Here is a 22111-nt window from a genome sequence, read left to right on the forward strand (position 1 = left end):
TATGAGGTGAGCGAACTGCTCTGTATGCCTGGAATCACTATTGAGGCCTGGCGCGGCAGAAAGGGGCCCGCACAATGCCATCGCTGCCAGCAATTTCGGCACTCCTCCCAAAACTGCCACCGGCCAATAGCCTGTGTGCGGTGCGGTGAGAACCACCCGGCGAAGGAGTGTGAACGTCCGCGCGAGGATCCACCAACGTGCGCCAATTGTGGCGGCGCCCACACGGCTAATAATGCGAACTGTCCCATCTTCCGCAAGGAGACGCGCAACCGCCGAGCAGGCACCGTCGCACGCACTACCACAAATGCCCGTGCGCCCGCAACAGAAGTCGATGCACCTGGCTCGCTCATGGCTGCCGCCAACCAGCCAGGGCCGACGGGCAAACGCCGCCGTAAACGTGGCAAACGCACACAAAAGCGGCCACCAGCTGCACAGCCTTCCGCGCCACTTACTGCAGCGCCAGTCACTGCACCGCCTAGTATACCGCCTGCAGCAACCACCTCTAGGCCACGCTCTGCGCCGCCCGCTGCGCCGCAACCTACCCAGCGTAGCAAAACGTCCAAGCCCACCGTGGTCGCCGCCCCCGTACGGGGGACGAAGGCGAAGCGAGTGATGCCGCTGGACCCCCGATTAACCAAAGTAATCAGCACCCTTAACCAGGTGCTGATAGCCATCCAAGAGCAGCGTGACCCAGTACCGCTGATCTTGGGCTGTATCGCGGAGCTTTGCGCCACATATGGCTGAGCTTCGCATTGCCTTTTGGAATGCCGACGGGCTCTCAGCTCAAAAAGCCCGTCTCTTCAAAACCCTGCTCTCCCAGCGCCAAGTGGACATCGGCCTGGTAAACGAAACGCACCTCAGACCAGTAGACAAGTTGAAGGTTTCCGGATACTATGTCTACCGGGAGGACCACTCCTCGCCGATCGGGACTGCTTACAGGGGATTAGCAGTCCTGGTACGTCGGAATCTTATCCACCAACTGCTGCCAGTACCTCAGTTGCAGTCGTCGTACGCCCTCGGCGTAGAAGTCTGCATAGACCGCCAGCCCACCCGTGTGTTCGCCTTCTACAAGCCGCCGCATAATCGGCTCGCAGTGGCTGATGTCCGAATCTTGCTGGACTCGCCACTGCCTACGATCCTCGCTGGCGACTTTAACGCGAAACACACGGCGTGGAACTCTAACACCGTGAATCCGGACGGCAGACGCCTCCTGGACGATGCAGACCGCCACGGCTACGAGGTGCTAGGACCAGAGGTCCCAACGCACTACCCGTACTATGCAGCCCACACTCCGGACGTCATCGACATAGCAGTTGCTCGTGGCCTCGTCGCCACACCGTCGCTTGACGTCCTGGATGACCACCTTATCTCCGACCACCAAGCCGTCCTCCTGACACTGGCAACGACTCCGTTGACGACATCGCTACCCTCTCCAAAGCATCGCCAGGACTGGAGAATCTTCACAAAACACATGGCTGAACATTCGCCGTCCTTCAAAGTAGAGAGCCCTGCAGACGTCGATCGACTCGCAACGGACCTCAGCGCAGTCATGTCCCAGGCGCTTCGAGAGTCCAGACTCGACGCTGCATCTACTCGTAAGAAACCCCAGGTCCCTGCCTACATACAAGCGATGATAGAGGAGAAGAGGAAGCTGCGTAGACTATGGCAAAACCTGCGATGTCCGAACATGAAGACGCGGCTGAACGCTCTGGCAGCCAAGATCTCCGACGCACTGGAAACGGTAGCAGTCGAATCTTGGCACACCGCCATCGAGCGAGCCGGCGACGACTGGTCTGGCATGCACCGCCTTTGCCGCCTGCTCTCCGGGAAGCCGTCTCCGATTAGACCCCTCATGGCCGGTGACGGTACCCCACGTTACCGCGCCGAGGATCGAGCGGAGATATTTGCAGACCACCTGGAGACGCAGTTCATGCCTAACCCGACTACGAATGTGCAGCACGTAGAAACCATCGAGCGACATGTGAAGGATTACTTCGAATCGCCGATTCCGCCGACAGAAGACCCCGTCGTATTCTCTCCTGGACGAGTTCAAAGGATGATTCGACGAACTAAACTACGCAAAGCTCCCGGTCCCGATCGGGTCTCCAATGAAGCGCTGCGTCACCTTCCTCCGCGAGCCATTGCGACGCTGACGCGGCTCTTCAACGGAATCCTCCGTACCGGGCACTTCCCATCTCCGTGGAAGCTCGGCCGAGTCATCCTGATCCCCAAGCCAGGCAAGAATATAATGCTACCTGAGAGCTACCGACCCATCACTCTTCTGTCGTCTACCTCGAAAGTCTTCGAAAAGCTACTGCTGCTGCATATCACGCCTCATCTTCAGCCACGCGACGAACAGTTCGGTTTCCGTGCTGAACACTCCACCACTTTACAAGTGACGAGAGTACTGCACCACCTCGCTACCGCCTACAACAAGCGAGAACAGTCAGTCGCAGTATTTCTCGATATGGAGAAAGCGTTCGATCGCGTCTGGCACACCGGACTCATCTACAAGCTGTCCACGTCTACTACTCCGCGTCGAGTAGTTAAGACTGTGGCCACCTTCCTACAAGACAGGCGTTTTCAAGTGGCGGTTGAAGATGCTCTGTCCACTGAGCGCCCCATCCGAGCCGGTGTGCCCCAGGGAAGCTGCCTATCGCCCGTCTGCTATAGCAGATATACGGACGACATCCCAGTCGCAGGCGGAGCCATTCTGGCGCTGTACGCAGACGACGCAGCGTTTATCACCACCTCGCTGAACGCCAAACATGCATCTGTTAAGATGCAGCGAGCACTGGACGCGCTTCCCTCATGGCTGGAGGACTGGAGACTCAAGGTCAACGTGGGTAAAACTCAGGCGATTTCCATCGGTCGGGCGCGCATTTTGCCACCCCCGGTGTCTCTCATGGGCGAGAACGTCGAGTGGTCACCGAAGGCCAAGTACCTCGGTGTGACCATAGACAAGACCCTCTCGATGCGGCCCCATGTGAAAAACGTGGTCGCCCAGACGCGCGCCGTGCGGAACATACTCCGCCCCATGCTGGCGTCTCACCTGCCTCTCCGTACGAAGCTGTGCATCTACAAGGCGTACGTTCGCACGCGACTCACCTACGCGGCCCCTGCGTGGTTCGCGCTGACCAACGAGACGGACCGCAAGTCTCTGCGAGCGCAGCAGTCGCTAACGCTCCGCACCATCTCCGGAGCACCACGCTTCGTACGGAATCAGGTCATCTCCAGAGACCTGCGCATGGAGAGCCTGGACGACTTCGTTCGTCGCCTGAGTTCCTCTATGTTCGCGCGCGCCGACGGAGCGCGATCCCAGCATTTGCAGGGCATCGCGCCATACCATCGGCGACCGCCGGACATAAGAGGCCTACCACGTGACCTAATCTCCTAGGACACGACCACTTTCTCGCCGCTGGCTGATGGGCGCCCCCCGGCACTCTGCCGGCGGGCTCGACCTCGCTAAGCGGCGGTGAAGCACCCACGGACATTCTTCCCTGCTGCAGCTCGCAGATCGCCCGCGATACACGCGGGCTCGATCGCACTGCAGCAGGACACCTCCCGGACTCGACACCTCGGACCATTAGGTCCCACCCAGTGCCCCGCCTGTAGTTGCAGGCGGCGTTGCCACCACTGAAAGGGGCCGTCGCCCCGAACAGTTACCCCGAGGCCTGTGAAGGCCTGCGTGGAAGACCCGACTTGCATGAGTTGGGTTAATTGGTTTGGAGAAATAAGTAAAAAAAAGTAAAGTTGGTAGTTTGAAAAGTAAGGTTGGTTGAATTAGCGTTTTATCCGCTTTAAACGAAAAATCGGTTGGTTTTATCGGTCCAACCGTTTCAGTTGGTTGGTTGTGGGTCAAAACCCTAATTAAATCTTCTATTTCGTTTTGTAAAGCCATTTATTGGTTGTTGATTTTTGACTTTTCTTTTTTACTTTGTTTTTTAATTTCTTTAATCCAATTATTTTATTTGATTAAATACTTTCACTGCCATTCATACAGTTTTGTATTAGTTAGTTCTTTAAAGAAACGAATCTTCAATGGCGGCGCTTATCATTCCCTCTCGCTCACACACGGCCGTACGGTATGCAAAAAAAAAATGGAAAAATAAAATTACTAAAATGTATTTGATTTTCCCTATAATAGTTTTTATCATAAATTTACAATGACAATTATACATTTGCGAAAGTAAATAATGTTTTATTGGAATTTGACAAAATATGTTCTTTGGGAAAAGTTGTTCAGTTTTATGGGCTTATTACAAGTATTATGGGGATTTTATTACATTCTGTATACGTAAATGTGATAATTCATATAAATACACAAATACAATAACAAAAAAGTTTGTCAACAAACAATTTGAAATAATTAATAAAATAATAATCAATTTACGTTATTTTTATTTTCTTTTTTGATGATCCTACCATCTGTCAAAGTCAGCTTTGGCCGCCATTGAAGATTCGTTTCTTTATTGAACTGACTAATATACGTAAAGGCTATGGATAACGCTGTAGCTGGAACCTCTTATCCTTCGGAGGTGGCCTCATACAGGCTAGATGTAGAAACAGGCTGCCATACACTAACTCGATATGATATATACATATATCTGGATCAAGAGAGTAAAAAACTCCATGGTCGCTATGGAAAACCGTTTGACTTATCCAAATCGGAAAGGAATATTTTTGTAAAATCGATTTTTGCAACTATATTAAATACACCCCTTTCAGAACCACAGGAGAAAAATTTTAACATTGCTATAAACCGTTTTATCAACAAAGTTGAGAAAAGATATAACGATAGCAACAGAATTTTGTCACAATTTCGAAAAAAAAATAACGCTTGGTTGAATAAGCCTTTTATAAATGATCTTCCTCAAGATGTCATTTCGAAACCTTCTGAGGTTGTGAATGTACCACCTGCCGTCTTGGATGTATCGCCTATGGTTTTGGACGTGCCATCTGAGGTAGCCGATGAACACCCAATAGTTCCCGATCCTCATCGCTTGGTCTTGCGTGAAATTGCCTGTTGTAATAAAGATGAAGAATATGCAAAACTTCATAAACGAACGCAACTTAGAAAACAAAAATCACTAGAATTATTGATTCAGAATGAACCATCAGCAAAACTGATTTCATCATTTACTAAAGTCATTAAATCTCATGACAACAAAAAACTAAGCAAAAAAAGTGCCCATGACTTAGAAGCTGTGATAAAGATATGTTTGGAGTCTGCAAATAAATCAACTGAAGTGTTGGCAAAAATAAATCAGTACAGTAATCCATACTCTCCAGAAGAAGCGCTTGGTATACTTATTGACCGAAAATATAGTGTCGAAACATATAAATTTTTACAACAAGATTTAAATAAAAGAGGTTTTAAAGCTTTTCCACCGTACAGACTTGTAGCAAAAGCAAAACTGGAGTGTTACCCAGAGGATGGAGTCTTGGCAAATGAAGTTGAAGCTTCTGTTTCGCTACAAGGTCTGCTTGCACACACATTTAAAAGAATTGTAAGTCTCTGTGATGATGTCATTAATGCGTATTGCGAACGAATGGATTTGGACGAATTGTCTTGTAAATTTGAAGGCTCTTGGGGCTTTGACGGCAGCACAGGCCAATCATTATATAAGCAGAAGGCACCCCAAGATCCTTTGTATGATGAAAATACTATATTTGCCACAACCTTCGTACCATTAAAGGTCATGGAAACGTGCAGCAGTCAAATTCTCTGGGTAAATCCAACACCTCAATCATATCGCTCTTGCAGGCCTCTACATATTCAATATAGAAAAGAGTCAAAGTCTCTTATTCTCAGAGAAAAACAGTACGTTGAACAACAATTAAAAAATTTGTCCCCTATCGCAGCAGCCACATCAAAAGGCTTCATAGTAAAAACTATTTGTAATCTTACATTAAGTATAATAGATGGCAAGGTGTACAATATCATCAACAATACCTTTTCTCAACTAAGGTGTCCAATTTGCGGGTTGACAGCAACTAAATTCAATGACCTGGATTTGGCGTTCTCTACACAAATTAATAAAGAAGCTATAAAAAATGGTCTGAGCCCTCTTCATGCATTTATAAGATTTCTAGAGTTCTTACTCCACTTGGGATACAAAAATGACCCCCGAGTAAGACAGTGGCGAGTCTCAAAGTTGTCACCTGCGGGCATAATTACTGAAGACCGAAAAAAAACAATTCAGGCGCAAATACGGGATCGTCTGGGTATACTAGTAGATGTTGTACGTCCGAACTCTGGAACAACTAATGACGGAAATACTGCTCGAAGAGTTTTCGCTAATGAGGAAAGTCGCGGCATATTTGCAGACATATTAGGAATAAGTAGATGGCTTGTAGATGACATACACGTAATTTTAGTGGCAATTAACTGCGGTCTACCGGTAGACTCAACGAAGTTCGGAATTTTTTGCAGAAATTTAGCCAAAAAATATGTAGCTAATTACAACTGGCACCCCATGACGACGACAATGCACAAAATCCTTATTCACGGCCAAGAAATTATAGAAAACTCGGTACTGCCCGTAGGTGTTTTATCCGAACAAGCTGGAGAGTCCAGAAATAAATATTGGCGATATGACCGCGAACATCACAGCCGAAAAGACGACAGAAAACACACAATGGAAGACTTATTTCATAGGGCATTGGAATCGTCCGATCCAGTTATATCGAATACACGTTTGAGTATGCGCCAAAACAGTATGAAAAAATTGCCTTTGCCCTCTGCTGTTATCGAAATGTTGAAACCATTTCAATTTAATGAAGAAGAAGATGAACACAACGAAGAAGAATCATATTGTACTGAAATTGAAGACAGTTCACTCATTCTAACAAATGAAAATGACGTATTTTTAGTTTAGACATTTTCACATTTCATTTCACTCCCTTAGCTACATATTTTTTCCTGCCAAATCCAAGGTCAAGTTTATTTTAATAATTTTACAAACAAGGAAACTTACAAATTTATGTAATCCTCTTCATAGTATAATGTGGTATAAGTATATAAATAAAGAAAAGAAATAGTAATTGGGGTACCTACTTACCTTTATATGAAAGTATGAAATAAAAATATTGATAAAGTGTGATTTAGGATTTTATACAAAAAAATCGTTAAAGAACCGGTACTTTTTCAGAAATTAATATCTCGCGAATCCCGCTCTTTTCGCGATCGGTTTTTTTTGTGGATGTAGTCCATACATATAACTATGTTTTGAAGTAAAAATAATTTGCCTATTCTTAAAAGTTCAGTCACAAAAAAAGAAATGAAATTTTGTTATTTATGCGATTATCTCGAAATTGCGAAGTCACAGCTCTTCCCCGAATGGATCGAAAATTGGCCCTATGGCTAGCCTTGACGCTCGCAATGCAAAAAAATGTGTTATAATGGTAGAAAAATTAATAAAAAATTAAAATTGAATTATATAAAATACCGGTACTTTTTATTCAGATTGAATTTTTTCGAAAAGTATGATAGTGAGCTTCATGGGAGTTTTACTCTTGCGTTTGTCATGTATATATCCATACATTCATTCAATAAAATTAGGCTGTCGCAAAAGAAGGGTCAAAAAAATACTGTGAGGCGGTATCGACTCCATATTAATATTATCTCAATGTTTGTATGTGAAAAACTGCGTACGTGACCAGACTGTGGGCGGAATGTTATTTAATTAAGAAATATAATCTTCTCTACTATGTATTACGAATTTTTAATTATACGAATACCAGTAACATAACAAAAAAGACGATTTATTGTTACAATAGAAGTAATCATCATAAAGTTACCATACGTATGTATTAATTACATAACTAAATTTAAATTCAAGATTAATAAAAAGTGTTTTATTACTTTAATATTTGACGTTTCATATTTTTGTATTAAAATTTTAAAAACACTCTAGAACAATGAGTAATTCTATATCTCCAGTAAATGGATAAGGAAGTATAATATACTAAGTAAATACATTATAATATATTAATAATAATTATTATAATAAAGGTTGACGTATTAATATTGCAACAAGGGCACATTATTATTGTTAAAACGTCAACTGTCAAATAGTCATGGCAATACTGAACGTTTCCGTAGAATTAAAAAATATAATTTATCCTATTAAAAAACGTAAGGGTCATATTTTGGCATAAATCCACCCTTTCTCAAAACAGGTAAAATAACGTGTAATTTTACAAAGAGCATGATTCACAGGTATTCAAAGTTAAAAAAATAAAATAATAAAATAGCAAACAATAACTGAACTGTCTATACTTAGTTTAGCTTGAATTATTTAGACTGTGTTTTGTGATTTTTTTTTTCGTTTGTTCGCGTACAATAAATTTCAGGCAATTATAGTAATTTATTATTTTCAGTGATATTATGATGTCTAAATTAATAAAGAGAATAATATTATAAAATCTTAAATGATTGGGATGAATATGACTATAATTATTGCATTATTGTTGTTTGCAGTGGGTTATTTGCTTAATTTTCAATGTTTAATTTTAGTAGAAAATATTTTTATCTAGTTATCAAAAAATGTAATTTAGCATATGAAGATTATTATGGTTTTCACATAAGACAAAAAAAGATCGATAAGTGAATGTTTTAGAAAAATTTATAGCTATCTTGTCTTGTCTATTAATGATGTTCTTTGTTTTCGATAATAATTGCCAAGTTGAGCAATTTTTTATCATCGTTCTATTTTTAATATTTTAATCATTTTACTATATACTGTATTCATTTTTCTCTCAGCAGCGACTCATTGTTCTTCGTATTTGATCAATAAAGACTTATATTTATTGTTCAATTCAGGCAACTTAGATTATGTATTTATTCAAACAGTATCATAAAATAGGTTAAACGCTTTGAAAGATAAAATTACTTCGTGAACTGCAATAAAACAATAATAGGATTTTTATTGCCATTTTACTCAGTAATTCATTAATTAATTACATCAACATCTCATGTTTTTGTTTTATAATGGCAACCTTTTATAATCTACATAATAAAGAAAATTGCACAACGTGTAGACACATCTTAATACTGAAAAAAAAACTCACCACAGACTGCGTACAAAATCACCAATTCTTATCTTGAGCAACACAACTAAATCCCGCCAAAAATTCACGCGCGGAATTCAAATGTCACGACTCGATATCGACTTCGTTCGAACTTCGATTAATTCGATTCGGCTCTCCTGTGCATACAACAACCTCTAAAGTTGTGTTTATTAGGTTGTTGATTGCACGTGCGCCAAGGCAAGGTGCGCGGCGGCTACTGACAGAGCTGCTGGTCGAACAAACCTTGAAGACTTCTGAAAGCACAGCCGCCCATTGCATTCCTCGATCTTAATTAGATACAGTAATTTATTCCAGTTTCGTCCTTTGCTATGTTTTTTACATAGATTAAATTGTCTTTCAGAAAGCTCTAATTGCTTCCGTTATTTTCACTAATCGATTTTTTCAATTTAACCGCACTTATTTTGGTGCGTTTTAAAAACAATGTAAAAGTTTGATTGAAGTACTTTAATTTATTCAATATTTATTAAAAAATGTAAAGCATCCAATAGTTAGTACGCCCAAATACATTTTACAATGGCTTCACACATTTAAAAAATTCTAGAGAGACTTTCTATAAAATCATAGTACCTAAGCTTCTACCATAAAAAGTATCCTATAGATATTTTTAACGAACAGACTCGTCTATATTATATCCATAACAACACAGTGGTAACAAGCATCTTTTACAGAATTGAAAATAAAAATCATATTTTTATTTGCACTAATGTCTAATTGGTCATGCATGAAGCAAAAACTTGAAAATTATGCATTGTTATGCCAAACTGCGTCTTTAATTCAGACATTATTATTGTTTTGACATTCTACATGTAATTGGGGTGACCGCGTTATGTGAATAACATATTAGTTATGTATTCCCTTTAAAGTTTAGGTTTTTAGTTTAGCAAAACCCCTGCAAAAGCTTTACCGGTGGTCAACGGTAAGAATATGATATATAATATACGCATATACGTATATATGTAGGGTATGCTAAGGTTGTATGACAATATAGTGCGTCTTGAAAATCTAAGCTAGAAAAGTTGTATTCAATAAACAAATATTTGAGTTTGAGTTGACATTTTATGGAATAGCTAGCTGAATATGTATTGAATTCACTTATTTAATTCCGTCTTCCCCCCTATCCTATTCTGGTAGGCAACAACCATAACCCCTGTGATGGTCTATGGGACCCGTCCGATTAGGGCCCTTCTGGCCTCCTCCACTCAAGCGACAGCCCAAGCCGAGGTTCGAGATCCCCGTCAAGGGGGGACGCCCTTGTGCATGTCGCTACCAGGGTGAACCTTCAGTTCACCCCCGCGTCCGCGTTAAAATGTAGAAGCCCTTCTGGCTAACATTGAGAGACACCACACAAAAAAAAAAAGGTCTATGGGCGACGCAACCTGCTTACCACCAGGCGGTGCGTCCGCTCGTTTGCCTCCCTATAACATAAAAAAAGAACAATGAACTTTACGGTTGCAAACAGGTACCTATGGGTAAATTATAATTTTATGCCACCTTTTAACAATATAACAATTAAAATATATAAATGCTCCAACTTTGTACATAAGAGGTGAACAAAAAAGCGCTACTGCTTATTAATAAGGATAATGTAAATAATCCATACTAATATTATAAATGCGAAAGTAACTCTGTCTGTCTGTCTGTTACTCAATCACGCCTTAACTACTGAACCAATTTGCATGAAAGGAGAATGGGCAAATTGGGCCTGAAACTTGGGCTAAGACCAATACACACGAAATATTGTTTTTGTGATAGATCATTAGTTACACATACCTAACGAAAAAAATAAAATAAAAAAATAAATCGACCGGGTTCTTGTACAGTCAAGGCAAAAAGTTTTATTTATTTTGCGCACAATAACGGTGTTTTTAATTTGAGTGAAGTAAATATAAACCTAAATGTCACTGGAGTGACCGAGTTTAACCACAAAAAACGTCTAACTACGTTGAATTATAATAAACACGGTATAGGTACCTGTTACACAACATAATATTAGTGTATTTCGGTTATTAGAAGGCTTCAGATTAGTAGATACGTCTTTGTACCTAAGTGAAAGTGAATACGAGTAACATAAAGATATTGTCATTGTCTTGAAACAGTTATTAATTGCAAAAAATATTATACACAAAGTAATAAAACTTGATGTGACTGTACAAAAACCCGGTTGATTATTTTTTATACATATTTTTCCCGTTATGTATGTGTTATGATCTATTATAAAATCAATATCTCATGTGTATTGGTCCAACTCAAGTGTTCAGGCCCAACTTCCATAGTAAAATGCCCATTCTCCTTTGGTATAGAGATATTTTGATACCCGAGAAAGGACATAGGATAGGTTTTATCCCGGAAATCCTACGGGAACGGGTTTTTCTTTGAAAACGCGGGCGAAGCCGCGGGCGGAAAGCTAGTAGTATATAATATTATGACGACTCAAATGTTTAATTATAAGAATAATGGAACGCTATTTACTACAATTAACAAAAAATATTGCGTTACTGCTGACGTATTCGCGCGCAGTGTAAAACGCAAAAAGTAAAATGTTAATAATTAATATTATTATAATATTAATATAATGAAATAGTTAATAATATTGTTATAATAGAGTTCGTTAGATTTTTTTTCGGAGCAAATTAAAACAAATAAATTAGGGAAATCGTTTCAGCATGTTAACATGATTCCAATTAACTGTGTCACAGACGGAAGTGCACTTATGTTCGATCACAAATACCTCCGATATAATTCGCAGCAGTAGTGTGGGTTTTTACATGTTTTTACTCCCTGGTTTTGCCCGATTGTAATATGGAAAAGAGAGTGGAATATATGAAACTACTTGTCTACTATCCGTCTATCCATGTCTTTTCTTTGATACAAAAATGGGGTGATAATAAATAATAATAATGTTCGTGATTAAAAGAAAAAACTAAATCATTATTCAGAAGAATGAATCTGATGGAGCAGGGATTTTTATCAAACGTTAAATATTGCATGAAATATGAATGCTTGGATTTAAATTGCAGAAAAAATGTTTATCTCATTGTATATGATTCTAGGTACTACAAATATGCATTTTTTTAATTACTCATGGTCATGGAATTATTTATTAATTTGCAATCACGTTTATGTTTAGCATATTGTTTTTCAATAATAAATAAACCCACGTATCCCTCTCTATTGCCAAGGAGAAATGTGAATACTCCCTTCCGTATGTAAATTGTGATTTAACTAAGGTCTACACAATAATAACTATTTGCGGAAACAATATTATCAATTATTCAAATTAATCCATAATAATAAATGTGCATAATTTGTCATGAAATTGTTGGATTTACGCGTAAATGTATTTTCCAGGAATTGCATAAAAGATATTGAAATATGGTAAGAAAACAAAGCAATATGTATAAATTTTGTCTTTAATTTGATTTATTCAAATGTTTTTAAATGCAATAGTACCTAATAAATAAATTAAAGAGTGAAATTTTATTTTCACTGATTTACATACTCTTTTCAAATGTTACAATGTATGTATGTGTTATATAGTCAAATCCCGAAACACAATCTCTTCGCGGAAGGACTGGTTTATCTTAGGCATCGGGCAATCCTCGAAATACATTTAAATTTCACCCTTTGAAGTCAGCAGCAGTCTCGGGCGTGGTCGAACGCAGCATAGGCATCGCAAGCGCATAAGACGCCTCAGCAAGACAACGACTGACGAAAATTGTTTAGTAAAAGGACGAAATATTACATTTATTTGGGCTTTGACAAAGTAACTATGCCAAATCTGAGGTTTGACCAGTCCAACCTAGGAGTGTCCGAGCTTCGGGGTTTGACTATAACATAATATGGACTATTCTCGATTCATTCAAAGGATATAGAACAGATATCCTATAATAGTAACTATTTACTATTATGTAAATGAAAGAATTTAATGTGCGCAATACAAAAGTTTACAATAATTGTAATGCTGAATAGCTTTGTATGATTGAACCGATAAATTTATAATTGTTATTGCTTGTTGCCACTTGCAATGTATGTTGCGGTTAATAAACAAATTCAATTAATTTAGATTGTGTCTAGATAATTTTAATTCATACTTTAATGAAGTAATATTTAAATCATAAACACCTATAATCATGTGACCACACATCATCATCGCCATTTACTTGCTTTGTTTCAATATTAATATAATATAACTACATTCTTGTAAATAATTTGAATTCATACACTCTTAGGCAGGCAAAGTTGTATTGTGTTAACGTGTTTTTTTCGAATTTCCAATTTAAACTCCAGTTGAAAAGATATCCTACATGAAAACAAGAACAGAAAAGGCTAGAGTTTAAATTGGAGATCTCGCAACATGTGATTCAACATTTACATACCTACACTACAATTGATAAAATTTCGTCGACTCGCATTCAATTTTTAACTGACTTAAAACAAGGAGGTTCTGTTTTCAACCGTAAGTATATTTCAAACATTACATTCAAAATGAGAACTTCTTTTTTTGAAGTTGAAAATATTTGAGAATATTTCTTCTACGGTCATAATTTTTAATAAATTAAGCTAGCTGCTTAATTTATTAAAAATAGTTACCATGACAACTGAACGAGCGGCCGTCCAATTATGAGAGACCCAAACCATTAGCCGACTACCCTCATTTATATTATCATTATTAAAATTGTGTCTAATGACCATAAAATATTGTGTAATTTTTACATGGTAAATACAAAAATTATGTACGAAATTTAGAATTTCATGACTTCACAGGTAAATATATGAATGAAAACATTTTCTGAGAACACAATAATTGTCTATTATTATAAAATGTGTACTTATAAATAAATTACAAACGACCATTATTATCGTATAAAATGGGACTTAAGCGAGTATAAAGGAGTCAGATTGATACAAACACATAGGTGAGGCGAGGTGAGAAAAGCGTAAAAATAGGCTTTTTTAAAATGTCCAAAACCGACACTTTACCCGCAACATAAACATGCAACATATTAAACTGCAAGTCATGTAAGTAATTTATTAATTGATTAGTTTGCTGTATTATATTTATCATCCGGCTAGTACCTGTGAGTTGTGACCGGAAAGACAAGGCGTGCACGTGTATGCACGTCACTTCCAGGGTTTTAATTGTACGGTGTACCCTTCCTTTTGAAACGGCTGTAAAGAATTTTTTTTTGTTTTTTTGACGTGACAACGTCTTATAATTCGATAGAGCCGGCTGCATGCACGAAAAAACATGACTCATGCGGCGTTACCTCCCTCTGAGGCGTTCCATGTAAGACTTGAAGTGCAAGCGAGAGCGTGGAACGTGCGACAAAGAAGCACAATCAGCCAAGACGTTGTCACCAGTCACGTTCAACTATCGTCAGTAAACCGACTTTACAGACAACCAATTTTTTTTTCAATCATGATTCGTAGAGCTGTTTTTGAGCTTTCATCGTATAAGAGGTACAAAGTAATGATTCATTATTGAATAATATTTTATTAAACACTTGACCGTAATTTGAAGCTTACTTATTGAGAAGGCACCTAGCTTATTCCGCCTATTTTTCCCTCTCTTTCCGTTGTATATATGCTATCTCTCTCGCACACCTCTCCACCAGGTGGCGGGGCGCTCGATAATGTGCGGGCGCTGGATGTTTTTCATTGGCGTCTAGCTTCCGCCGCGAGAAGGTTGTCTACAAGACTACAACCTTGGTGCTATTAAGTATTAAGTATTGATTAAAACAAGTGCTAAAAGTGTTAAAAAGTGTATCCCGTCGGATCGGTACAGTGAGTTATTTTTAATCTATTCTTATGATATCTTAAAAATGAGTAAAAATCTTTAAAGTCAACGGTATAATCGTTGGACTTTATTTAAAATGCTGAGGTTTTTAATGAATCCTTCAGCAATAGTTTATTTTTCAATATGCTTAAATACTTAATAGCATGAATAATAATATTTAAAATTAACGATACAACCGTTACATTTTACTTGAAATAGTAACTTTTCTTTTGAAATATTTCATTATGCAATATGTACTAATTAATATTTGAATTTTTAATACTGTGAGCAAAGCTATTTTAACGGTGTTACCGTTCGGCTTTACTCGAATCGTTAATATTACTTTTGTGATTATTTGATATTACTAGATATATCAAATACCCTCTCTTGTATATAGATATTTTTAATATTTTATTTCATTTTTAATAATGTGTTTTTATTACAATGGTACAAGTGAATTTTTCGTGGAAAACACGTGGACTTTATTACATTGTCGTTATCGCTAGGAACGGTTCGGAATTCCTATCATAGTTTATTACTAAAAATTATCGAACGAGATGAGTCAGCTCCAAGAAGTCACGACATGTCAGAACATGTTGTGATATTATTTTATAAATCGTACGGGAGTTACCGCTCTACTGAATAATGATGGAATTCGCTCATGTATAGTAGATACGTACCATGAATGTACCACACATTCAAAACTATCCGTAGTCTATACGTGTACTTTTATGAGTATTATTCTGATCCGTTTTTATGTGAAAATAGACATATTACACACGGCTAATTTGATTGAAAATTACGTTTCCTATGTTTCAAATGATGCAACTTTTTTGTTAAAACGAGTAAGTACCAAAATTTTACAATTAAATTCTTTGGTTTACTGAACTTGTGCTGAAAGGGTTATCGTATAATATAATTATCGAGATACCTTAATATAAATTAGATTTAGATACATTTATTTCAAAGGATTTACAATTCACTTCTAACGTTTTAGAATAATATTATAAACTTGTACAGTGTACACCTTGACAAAAAGTAAAAAATTGCGGGTGAGTGGAGATTATTTTGTGCAATTAAATATAACGTCCTACGACGGTATGGTTGCGTTCGTAAAGAATGTTAACGGATATAAAGCAACTAAATGTTACATCGATTGCATGAACAAAAATAAATATGAATCGAAGTTCATCTTAAAAATTTAGTGAATTGATTTGAATTATGAATTTATTAAATAGTTAGTCCTTTTTTATATAAACATAATAATTAATTACCATTGTCAAATCAATTCTTATTTCATCCTGGACAGTTGTCGCTAACATTGGAAAATAAGTTAAAGGACCTTGTTAATTGCTATATTATTTAAATGATTATTTACTGCTAATTTTATATTAGCACTAAGGTGTATTCTTGCTCGAAGCAGAATACATAAATGTGGCCACTACTCCTCGCAGGGGTTAGCCAGGTCAAATCCACCCTCGCAGGGTGTCTCTTAAGCATTTTTTGGCAGGCCCTACTTATTTCTAGTTACAAACATCCCTCGCGCAGCTGTCGCTCGCAGGGAAATGGTGCAAATATATATCGGCCCTCGCGGGGCTTTGATTACAACCGTCCCTCACGGAAAAGATTGTGCAAATATATATCAGCCCTCGCGGGGCTTTGATTACAACCGTCCCTCACGGAGAAATGGTGCAAATATAAATCAGCCCTCGCGGGGCTTTGATTACAACAGTACCTCACGGAGACATGGTGCAAATATATATCAGCCCTCGCGGGGTTTTGATTACAACAGTACCTCACGGAGACATGGTGCAAATATATATCAGCCCTCGCGGGGCTTTGATAGCAACCGTCTCCACGGGTAATATATCAGCCCTCACGGGGCTTTGATGGCGATTGGTGCAAATATACAAAGGATTGATCATTAAAATGATCATAGATATTTGCTTTCGTCAACGAGGACCAACGAAAGAAGTTTTGGATATGACCGTATCGGATCTTCACTCTTCTAAGGTAGGTAGAAAAAGGTTTTGAAATCTACTTCACAGTGGGTAGTATAGTAATATGACCTAATAAATACAATAAAGGCTCATCATTTCCAGCCTTTCAGGACGTCCACTGCAGGACATAGGCCTCCCCCAAAGATTTCCAAAACGACCGATCACCAGCGGCCTGAATCCAGCGGCTCCCCGCCACTTTGATCAGGTCGTCTGTCCATCGCGTTGTAGGCCGTCCCACACTGCGACGTCCTGTACGTGGTCGCCACTCAAGAACCTTTTTGCCCCAACGGCCATCGGTTCTGCGTGCTATATGCCCAGCCCAGCGCCACTTCAACTTACTAATACGGTGGGCTATGTCAGTGACTTTAGTTCTTTTGCGGATCTCCTCATTTCTGATTCGATCACGCAAAGAAACCCCGAGCATAGCCCGTTCCATAGCTCGTTGAGCGACGCGAAGCTTTTGCACCATGCCCGCGGTTAGCGACCACGTCTCAGATCCATAAGTCAACACCGGTAACACACACTGCTCGAAGACTTTCGTCTTCAGGCACTGAGGGATTTTGGACGAAAAGATGTTGCGTAGTTTCCCGAACGCTGCCCAGCCGAGTCGGATTCGACGATTGACCTCTTTCCCGAAGTTGGACTTACCTAATTGGACGGTTTGTCCCAGGTAAACGTATTCGTCAACAACTTCGAGAATAGAGTTTCCAACTGAAACCGGAGTGGGCACACATGGACATTTGACATGATTTTCGTCTTGTCCATGTTCATGCTAAGGCCCACTTGTTGTGAAACTCTGTAGAGGCCACCGAGCATTGTATTGAGGTCTTCCAGGGATTCTGCCATGACTACGATATCGTCGGCAAATCGAAGGTGAGTGATGTACTCGCCATTAACATTGATGCCAAGTCCTTGCCAGTCCAGGAGCTTAAAGACATCTTCCAAAGCAGCGGTAAACAGTTTCGGAGAAATAACATCTCCTTGTCGGACCCCGCGCTGCAGAGGAATTGCCTTTGTGCACTGCTCCTGAACCCGGACTGACATAGTGGCGTTTTCATACAGACTTCTCAACACTTCGATATACCTATAGTCAATGCGGCAACGCTGAAGAGACCTCAATACAGCCCAAGTCTCGATCGAATCAAAGGCTTTTTCATAGTCCACAAACGCCAAGCATAATGGCAGATTATACTCCTCCGTCTTCTGTATAATCTGCCGCAGCGTATGTATGTGGTCCATGGTGCTAAAGCCTCTTCGGAAACCGGCTTGTTCGGGAGGCTGGAAGTCATCAAGCCTGCGTTCGAGACGATTCGTGATGACTCTCGAAAACAGCTTATAGACATGGCTCAGCAGTGATATTGGCCTGTAGTTCTTCAACAGGGTTTTGTCTCCCTTTTTGAAGAAGAGGACAACCATACTGCTGCTCCATGCTTTTGGCGCAGTGCCCTCGAGTAAGGTGGAATTGAATAACCTCTGTAGCACTCTGAGGATTGGTTTGCCACCCGCTCTCAGAAGCTCAGATGTGATTCCATCCTCACCCGGCGCCTTGTTGTTTTTAAGCTGTTTGAGAGCCATCCTAATCTCGTACAGGCTGATGTCCGGGATATCTTCGGTGTAATGTCGGGTTAGTCGGGCTCTAGGATCTTTCGCCGGACTCGCAACAGGCTTAGCAATGGAGGTGTAAAGGTGTCCATAAAACTTCTCGACCTCGCCTAGTAGCTCCGGTTGAGACGACACAATTTTGCCACTATCCGTCTTCAGCTTAGTCAACCGGCTTTGCCCAATAGATCCATCTCTTGCAAACACTTTTGAGCCTTTATTTCGCTGTATCGCTTCTTCAATGTTTTTCGTATTGAAGGAGCGAATATCGTGTCGCAAGGACTTTGTAATTCGTCTATTGAGCTGCCTATATGACTTCGCTTCATCGGAAGTATTCAGTAGCAAAGAGCGTCGCTCTGCCAGGAGCTTGAGGGTATGGTCGGAAAGTTTTTGTGTTCGATTCTTACGGGGAATCTTGCAGTGATGCAACCCTACCGTACGAATCGTTTCGATAAGCCTGTTGTTCATATCGTCCACAGATACGTCATCGCCTAGGCAAGCGAAGCGATTTTGGAGCTCGAGTTGAAAGCTTTCGGGGTTCTGAATTTGGGTGCGGAACGGTCGAAGAGTTGACTTAATAAAGGCTAGAGACGTTAAATAATGGGCGCATGAAATTGATACTTCGTATCCTAAAAGTTTACGCTTCAGGAATCAGGAAACCACCATTGGTTTACCAATTATGGAAATTGGAATTGAACAAATCGTATTTACCAATGCAAAGCCTATTCACAACAAAGGAAGGCGAGTCGGATCAAATATCATCTCGCAGATGATTTGTGGCGGTGGTTTCGAGAATTGTCACCAAGCCTTGTGTCAACGGTATGTTTGGTATCGTAATTCAATGGCACTAGCCGACCAATTTTCATGTAAAAACATCGGAAGAGATTTTTTAATCGCAAAGCGTTTGAATGTAACAAATGACGATTGATTACGTATAGTTGACCTCTCATAGGCCTATTTTAGTTGCCCGGTCTTGTAGGCAATTTATTTGACTCGTTTTTTCAACCCATTTAAACCTCATTATTGCACCCATGAGATTTTTCTTCAGGGCTCAAACAATAAATCGCTGAGGGATTAGGATAATCGTTTGTTAGACAAGTTTCTTGTCATCCCACCAGGATTATTATATTGTATAATAAAGTTATATACAACTATAAACGTAAAACGTTTAAGTACTCAACGAATGCTGAGAATACTGACTGTTGAGTTACATAGGATAGAGGATAAATAACGGAAAGTCAATCTTTCCAAACAAAAGCCTCTTATTATTAGATATTACTTGGAACCCCTACCCTTAACGAGAAAGCTCTGCCAAATGACTTCTCATTTCTTTGCTTTGAGGGGGGGGGGGGCAATAAATGAAATGCAGTACAGACTATACGGCTTTTAAAATATAAGTCTGGTTAGCGAACTAAACTTTGCTGGTTTAGTTCTTGCTATATCGCTATCCATGCCTGCTTCTCGTGTTTACGGGTGAATTAAGTTTATCAATAGTCATAAATGCAATGCTATACAGAGGATATACCTACTGCATTTAAAACATGACAAAGTCTGGTAAGCGAACTAATCTTTGCTAGTTTAGTTCTTGCTATATCGCTGTCCGTGGCTGCCTCGCGTGTTTACGGATGAATAAAGTAATGTCCTGTCTTCGCATCCACAGCCGACTGTCATATTATACTGTCATAATCTTAACACAGATTCATTTGACATAGCTCCCCACGAGCTCAGTTCTTCATTTTGGCACTCGCACAACTGTGGACAACACAAGACCAATGCCTCCATTGGTAGCAGTTACAATCAAGGGCTAGCAAGGTAGGCTAGCCATATTACGGATGTTGGAACAACCGACTATATTTAGGGCAATTTTTCTTTGTCCAGTGTAACGTTTAGACTGTCGAAGCATTCCTACGGAACAAAGATGGGATCAGATCTGCATCCTTAATGAAGTTAATCGAAAGGAGATACTTTCAGACGACGATAGTATTCAAAATCTACCATATTCCTGAACATAATAATGCATAGTTAAGCTTATAATCTCTCTTGCCATTATCCTGCAGCAGAATTCCTTGGCGATAATTTGTTCTCGTTAGAACGAGCGGGGGTTGTTACGATAATATGAGAAATCCTGTCAGTTAGAGACCTGAACGACGCGATAGAGTACCGCTATTTCAGTAGTAGTAGCACCTAGAAGGGTGAAGGTATTCTGGAAAGCGGAACTGAAGGCCCGGTCAGCAGCACCAGCCACCTAATAGACAGTGTTCAGTGCCGCACCACTATAATCTGCAAAATGACTCTGACGGTATGAAAATGTGGAGTACATTTTCAAAATATCAAATGATATAGTTGGAATAAAAACCCTATTTGCCTCCGTCTACCCAAAAGTCATACGGAGTAGCTAGTAGTAGTTGTTTGTTTTAGAATAAGTACCTATAGTTAAAATCCTTTGTTACTGACTGGATAAAGGCTCTTTTCCTATCTGACGTTCATATAGCTGTTGACTGCCTAGTGTTATGTACAAACACTATTATTATAAATAAGTCACGTTATGTAGTCCCGAGGCTTTCGGTATATAAGTTCTGATGTAAATCATAATTATATCTTAAAACCGAATTGATTAGAAGTAACTTGGCTGTAGTAATTGCAGTTTTGGGACACAGATAAGCTCCTTATCATTTTAGTCTCTTGAGTTCAGTATATTTGTTTTCAGTACAGAGTTTATGACCTATCAGTTTTAAATAAATAATTCATGCATTGTACTGAAAGTACTAGCCATGTTTAGATTATGATCGGTGGCGTTGGCTCTAAACATTAATAGATATCGCTCGGTTTGGTTGGATGTTAAAAATCTGTATTATAATTAAAACCGTTTACCTGTTTTGATATTTTATTGCCTTATTCAAGGGGTGACCTTTTTAAATTTATTTCTGACCCCAAAAGTAAGGACCAAGGTCTCTTCTTGTCTGCTTGTAGCAGGTTGGGTTAAAACTGTGTGAGTTGAGACAGGTGGTAATTTTATGTTAAGATGATTCAATTGTGCTTCTGCAGAGTTCTAATTGAATAAATAAAGGTTTGAGTTTAAGGTATTTTTGCCTCGTCGGGATCAGCTTTTGCTTCATTTTGTAAGTAACATCTAATGCTTAATTGAAAGTCGTTACTGGCGCTTTCGCAGATTTACGCTAAAGATAGTGGAAATTGTAGTAACTTTAACTTTTCAAGCCCAAAAGGTTAACTAAGGTACACTTGAACCAATCTCATAAGTTCTAATACTTTTAATCATTATGATTAACTTTTTGGTTCTTATTTGATTAACTTTTCATCTGGGATTGTTAATATATTATATAATATAAAAATTTGTGTGATTTATTGGTAGGTATACTATCTGCACACCTTACTTTTTCAAATAAAGAAATAAGTAATTACTTATGTTTTCAAATTCACATTGGCGTCCATATATTCTACACCAGGTGGGTAACAAACGGGTCTCAATAAGTAAGCTTCAAATTACGGTCAAGTGTTTAATAGCTGTGTTTTACCTGAAAATAAAACACATATTAAATACTTACCTATATTTGAAGCTTACACTTAACGTCCACCTGTTGTGGATTTCGACTCAATGAAAAACATCCAGCGCCCGCACATT

The 22111-nt window shown here is 39.6% G+C and overlaps 1 protein-coding gene across 1 annotated transcript in view; it reads right to left on the reverse strand.

The window, feature by feature from the left end:
* The window catches only part of LOC149899380 (uncharacterized), a 73532-nt gene extending 64249 nt beyond the window's left edge, over window positions 1-9283 (reverse strand). Inside the window, exon 1 of the mRNA XM_090114780.1 lies at window positions 9076-9283. The gene's annotated coding sequence lies outside the window, so the exon portion shown is untranslated. The remainder of the gene's footprint in view (window positions 1-9075) is intronic.
* Window positions 9284-22111: the final 12828 nt, after the last annotated feature.

Source organism: Colias eurytheme, chromosome 21 (assembly GCF_061535395.1).
Source record: "Colias eurytheme isolate Ceu_HAF_F1 chromosome 21, ilColEury1 Martin Lab GWU primary, whole genome shotgun sequence".
In the NCBI taxonomy this organism is placed as follows: domain Eukaryota; kingdom Metazoa; phylum Arthropoda; class Insecta; order Lepidoptera; family Pieridae; genus Colias; species Colias eurytheme.